Below are 6,348 nucleotides of genomic sequence, written 5' to 3' on the forward strand. Positions count from 1 at the left end.
GGGTCTAGTGGTGATGGGAGTGATGGGTCTAGTAGTGATGGGAGTGATGGGTCTAGTGGTGATGGGTCTAGTGGTGATGGGAGTGATGAGTCTAGTGGTGGTGGGAGTGATGGTTATTGTGGTGATGGGAGTGATGGGTCTAGTGGTGATGGGTCTAGTGGTGATGGGAGTGATGGGTCTAGTGGTGATGAGAGTGATGGGTCTAGTGGTGATGGGTCTAGTGGTGATGAGAGTGATAGGTCTAGTGGTGATGGGAGTGATGGGTATAGTGGTGATGAGAGTCATGGGTCTAGTGGTGTTGGGTCTAGTGGTGATGGGAGTGATGGGTCTAGTGGTGATGGGAGTGATGAGTCTAGTGGTGATGGGAGTGATGGGTATAGTGGTGATGGGAGTGATGGGTCTAGTGGTGATGGGTCTAGTGGTGATGAGAGTGATGGGTCTAGTGGTGATGGGTCTAGTGGTGATGGGAGTGATGGGTCTAGTGGTGATGAGAGTCATGGGTCTAGTGGTGATGGGAGTGATGGGTCTAGTGGTGATGGGTCTAGTGGTGATGAGAGTGATGGGTATAGTGGTGATGAGAGTCATGGGTCTAGTGGTGATGGGTCTAGTGGTGATGGGAGTGATGGGTCTAGTGGTGATGGGTCTAGTGGTGATGAGAGTGATGGGTATAGTGGTGATGAGAGTCATGGGTCTAGTGGTGATGGGTCTAGTGGTGATGGGAGTGATGGGTCTAGTGGTGATGGGTCTAGTGGTGATGGGAGTGATGGGTCTAGTGGTGATGGGAGTGATGGGTCTAGTAGATATGGGAGTGATGGGTCTAGTGGTGATGGGTCTAGTGGTGATGGTCTAGTGGTGATGAGAGTGATGGGTCTATTGGTGATGGAGAGTGATGGGTCTAGTGGTGATGGGTCTAGTGGTGATGGGAGTGATGGGTCTAGTGGTGATGGGTCTAGTAGTGATGGGTCTAGTGGTGATGGGTCTCGTGGTGATGGGAGTGATGGTCTCGTGGTGATGAGAGTCATGGGTCTAGTGGTGATGGGTCTAGTGGTGATGGGAGTGATGGGTCTAGTGGTGATGGGAGTGATGGGTCTAGTGGTGATGGGAGTGATGGGTCTAGTAGTGATGGGAGTGATGGGTCTAGTGGTGATGGGTCTAGTGGTGATGGGTCTAGTGGTGATGAGAGTGATGGGTCTATTGGTGATGGAGAGTGATGGGTCTAGTGGTGATGGGAGTGATGGGTCTAGTGGTGATGAGAGTGATGGGTCTATTGGTGATGGGAGTGATGGGTCTAGTGGTGATGGGAGTGATGGGTCTAGTGGTGATGGGAGTGATGGGTCTAGTGGTGATGGGTCTAGTGGTGATGAGAGTGATGGGTCTAGTGGTGATGGGAGTGATGGTCTAGTGGTGATGGGAGTGATGGGTCTAGTGGTGATGTCTCTCAGCCCATGATGGGCATTTTCATCTGTTGGGGTTGTTTTAACTTTGAACAATGTGTGTGAATGAGCGAAGGAACTTAACGATGAGTTGTGAGATACGATTGACTACTCCAATTACATCATCAACTAATTAGTAGACAATCAGTAGACAATTAGTACCTAATAACTACAGGGCTGGGAGCTGAGAGAAAACCACTACACTACTGGGCTGTCTGACCCAGAGCTGAGAGAAAACCACTACACTACTGGGCTTTCTGACCCAGAGCTGAGAGAGAACGACTACACTACTGGGCTTTCTGACCCAGAGCTGAGAGAGAACCACTATACTACTGGGCTTTCTGACCCAGAGCTGAGATAAGAGTGATGGGTCTAGTGGTGATGGGAGTGATGGTCTAGTGGTGATGGGAGTGATGGGTCTAGTGGTGATGAGAGTCATGGGTCTAGTGGTGATGGGAGTGATGGGTCTAGTGGTGATGGGTCTAGTGGTGATGAGAGTGATGGGTATAGTGGTGATGAGAGTCATGGGTCTAGTGGTGATGGGTCTAGTGGTGATGGGAGTGATGGGTCTAGTGGTGATGGGTCTAGTGGTGATGAGAGTGATGGGTATAGTGGTGATGAGAGTCATGGGTCTAGTGGTGATGGGTCTAGTGGTGATGGGAGTGATGGGTCTAGTGGTGATGGGTCTAGTGGTGATGGGAGTGATGGGTCTAGTGGTGATGGGAGTGATGGGTCTAGTAGATATGGGAGTGATGGGTCTAGTGGTGATGGGTCTAGTGGTGATGGTCTAGTGGTGATGAGAGTGATGGGTCTATTGGTGATGGAGAGTGATGGGTCTAGTGGTGATGGGTCTAGTGGTGATGGGAGTGATGGGTCTAGTGGTGATGGGTCTAGTAGTGATGGGTCTAGTGGTGATGGGTCTCGTGGTGATGGGAGTGATGGTCTCGTGGTGATGAGAGTCATGGGTCTAGTGGTGATGGGTCTAGTGGTGATGGGAGTGATGGGTCTAGTGGTGATGGGAGTGATGGGTCTAGTGGTGATGGGAGTGATGGGTCTAGTAGTGATGGGAGTGATGGGTCTAGTGGTGATGGGTCTAGTGGTGATGGGTCTAGTGGTGATGAGAGTGATGGGTCTATTGGTGATGGAGAGTGATGGGTCTAGTGGTGATGGGAGTGATGGGTCTAGTGGTGATGAGAGTGATGGGTCTATTGGTGATGGGAGTGATGGGTCTAGTGGTGATGGGAGTGATGGGTCTAGTGGTGATGGGAGTGATGGGTCTAGTGGTGATGGGTCTAGTGGTGATGAGAGTGATGGGTCTAGTGGTGATGGGAGTGATGGTCTAGTGGTGATGGGAGTGATGGGTCTAGTGGTGATGTCTCTCAGCCCATGATGGGCATTTTCATCTGTTGGGGTTGTTTTAACTTTGAACAATGTGTGTGAATGAGCGAAGGAACTTAACGATGAGTTGTGAGATACGATTGACTACTCCAATTACATCATCAACTAATTAGTAGACAATCAGTAGACAATTAGTACCTAATAACTACAGGGCTGGGAGCTGAGAGAAAACCACTACACTACTGGGCTGTCTGACCCAGAGCTGAGAGAAAACCACTACACTACTGGGCTTTCTGACCCAGAGCTGAGAGAGAACGACTACACTACTGGGCTTTCTGACCCAGAGCTGAGAGAGAACCACTATACTACTGGGCTTTCTGACCCAGAGCTGAGATAGAGTTGATAGCTAGTGATGGATAGTGTTGATAGATAGTGATAGATAGTGTTGATATCTAGTGATAGATAGTGTTGATATCTAGTGATAGATAGTGTTGATATCTAGTGATAGATAGTGTTGAGATCTAGTGATAGATAGTGCTGATAGCTAGTGATAGTGTTGATAGCTAGTGATAGATAGTGTTGATAGCTAGTGATAGATTTGGTTGATAGCTATTGATAGATATTGTTGATAGCTAGTGATAGATAGTGTTGATAGCTATTGATAGTGTTGATAGCTAGTGATAGATAGTGTTGATAGCTAGTGATAGATAGTGTTGATAGCTAGTGATAGATAGTGATGATAGCTATTCATAGCTAGTGGTAGTGTTGATAGCTAATCATAGCTAGTGGTAGTATTGATAGCTAGTGATAGATAGTGTTGATAGCTAGTGATAGACTGTGTTGATAGCTAATTATAGCTAGTGATAGTGTTGATAGCTATTGATAGATGGTGTTGATAGTGTTGATAGCTAGTGATAGATAGTGTTGATAGCTAGTGATAGTGTTGATAACTAATTATAGCTAGTGATAGATAGTGTTGATAGCTAATTATAGCTAGTGATAGATAATGTTGATAGCTAGTGATAGATAGTGTTGATAACTAGTGATAGATGGTGTTGATAGCTAATTATAGCAAGTGATAGTGTTGATAGCTAGTGATATATATTGTTGATAGCTAATCATTGCTAGTGATAGATTGTGTTGATAGCTAATGATAGATAGTGTTGATAGCTAATTATAGCTAGTGTTAGTGTTGATAGCTAGTGATAGATAGTGTTGATAGCTAGTGATAGATTTGGTTGATAGCTATTGATAGATATTGTTGATAGCTAGTGATAGATAGCTATTGATAGTGTTGATAGCTAGTGATAGATAGTGTTGATAGCTAGTGATAGATAGTGTTGATAGCTAGTGATAGATAGTGTTGATAGCTATTCATAGCTAGTGGTAGTGTTGATAGCTAATCATAGCTAGTGGTAGTATTGATAGCTAGTGATAGATAGTGTTGATAGCTAGTGATAGACTGTGTTGATAGCTAATTATAGCTAGTGATAGTGTTGATAGCTATTGATAGATGGTGTTGATAGTGTTGATAGCTAGTGATAGATAGTGTTGATAGCTAGTGATAGTGTTGATAGCTAATTATAGCTAGTGATAGATAGTGTTGATAGCTAATTATAGCTAGTGATAGATAATGTTGATAGCTAGTGATAGATAGTGTTGATAACTAGTGATAGATGGTGTTGATAGCTAATTATAGCAAGTGATAGTGTTGATAGCTAGTGATATATATTGTTGATAGCTAATCATTGCTAGTGATAGATTGTGTTGATAGCTAATGATAGATAGTGTTGATAGCTAATTATAGCTAGTGATAGTGTTGATAGCTAGTGATATATATTGTTGATAGCAAATCATAGCTAGTGATAGATTGTGTTGATAGCTAATTATAGCTAGTGATAGTGGTGATAGATAGTGATAGATAGTGTTGATAGCTAGTGATAGATAGTGTTGATAGCTAGTGATAGATATTGTTGATAGCTAATCATAACTATTGATAGATTGTGTTAATAGCTAATTATAGCTAGTGATAGTGTTGATAGCTAGTGATAGATGGTGTTGATAGCTAGTGATAGATAGTGTTGATAGCAAATCATAGCTAGTGATAGATTGTGTTGATAGCTAATTATAGCCAGTGATAGTGTTGATAGATAGTGATAGTGTTGATAGCTAATGATAGATAGTGTTGATTGCTAATCATAGCTAGTGATAGATTATGTTGATAGCTAATGATATATAGTGTTGATAGCTAATTATAGCTAGTGATAGTGTTGATAGCTAGTGATATATATTGTTGATAGCTAATCATAGCTAGTGATAGATTGTGTTGATAGCTAATGATAGATAGCGTTGATAGCTAATTATAGCTAGTGATAGTGTTGATAGTGATAGCATTGATAGCTAATGATAGATCACAAGGATAGTTGGCGATAGTGTTGATAGCTAATTATAGCTAGTGATAGATGGTGTTGATAGCTAGTGATAGATAGTGTTGATAGATAGTGATAGCGTTGATAGCTAATGATATATAGTGTTGATAGCCAATTATAGATATTAAGTTTAGTTGGTGTAAGATAGTGTTGATAGATAATTATAGATAGTAATGATAGTTGGTGATAGATAGTAATGAGAGCTAGTGATAGATAGTAATGATAGTTGGTGATAGATAGTAATGGTATAGTGTTGATAGTAATGATAGCTAGTGATAGATTGTTACGATAGCTAGTGATAGATAGTAATGATAGATAGTGTTGATAGCTGTGATAGTGTTGATAGCTGGCAATAGATAGTAATGATAGTTGGTGATAGATAGTAATGATAGATAGTAATTATTGCTAGTGATAGTGTTGATAGCTGGCGATAGATAGTAATGACAGTTGGTGATAGATAGTGTTGCTAGCCAGTGTTAGTAAAGATAGATAGTGATAGATAGTAATTATAGCTAGTGATAGATAGTAATTATTGCTAGTGATAGTGTTGATAGCTGGCGATAGATTGTAATGATAGTTGGTGATAGATAGTAATGATAAATAGTGTTGATAGCAGGAGATAGATAGTAATGATAGTTGGTGATAGATTGTGACGATAGATAGTAATGATAGTTGGTGATAGATTGTGTTGATAGATAGTAATGATAGCTGGCGATAGATAGTGTTGATAGCTAGTGATAGATAGTAATGATAGATAGTGTTGGGGTTAGGAGCTGAGAGACTCACTGCTCTACACTGCAGAGTGTATTGATAGCCTAACAGTAGTTTACTCTGTCAGCTGCAGCAGGGACACAATGCAGACTACAGCTATTTACAGCCTAAGAGTAGAGAGAGTGCGCGTGTGTGTGTGTGTGCATAAGTGGGTGCCTGTGTGTGGCTATGTGAAATACAGTGGATGAAACAGGATGAAGAAGCTTATGGCAATCTTTATTTAAAAACAGTCCCTAAAAATAAATCAGTCAGATGGCACACAGTCCAGTTCCAAAACACTTTGAGACTCTTAATTATAACCTTGTTATATATAAACACACAGGAACAGTTTAGATAGAAGAAAGAAAGAACACACACCTGTAGAGGTGAGGTACTGA

The sequence above is a fragment of the Oncorhynchus mykiss genome, chromosome 10 (assembly GCF_057628025.1).
Source record: "Oncorhynchus mykiss isolate SJ-2025 chromosome 10, ASM5762802v1, whole genome shotgun sequence".
Taxonomy (NCBI): domain Eukaryota; kingdom Metazoa; phylum Chordata; class Actinopteri; order Salmoniformes; family Salmonidae; genus Oncorhynchus; species Oncorhynchus mykiss.